Below are 384 nucleotides of genomic sequence, written 5' to 3' on the forward strand. Positions count from 1 at the left end.
CAGTTTGCTGATGACGTGGATCAGGGCCACATTCTCATCCTTGAGGTGCTGGTTGTCAGCTCGGAGGTTGGACAGGCCCTTCAGCTCCTCTTCTAGCTCAGCGGCCTTGCACTCCAAGGCCCTGCACTCAAATCTCGCCAGCTCCAGGAGGGCCAGCCTCTCTGCAAAGCACTCCTGCCTCTGCGTGGTGCGCTCCAGCTCCACCTTGAGCTGCACCAGCCGCAGCGTGGTCTGGGTCAGGGCCTCACGAAGTCTCTTGTTCTCAATGTGCAGCTTTGCGTAGAGCTTCCTGAAGCTCCCTCAGGCTCTTCCAATTCGGGCTGGGGTTCTGGGTTTAGGTCCTGCTGCCTCTGGAGGGGAAGGGCTGGATTCTGGGCTGATGTC

The sequence above is a fragment of the Myotis brandtii genome, unplaced genomic scaffold (assembly GCF_000412655.1).
Source record: "Myotis brandtii unplaced genomic scaffold, ASM41265v1 scaffold23, whole genome shotgun sequence".
In the NCBI taxonomy this organism is placed as follows: domain Eukaryota; kingdom Metazoa; phylum Chordata; class Mammalia; order Chiroptera; family Vespertilionidae; genus Myotis; species Myotis brandtii.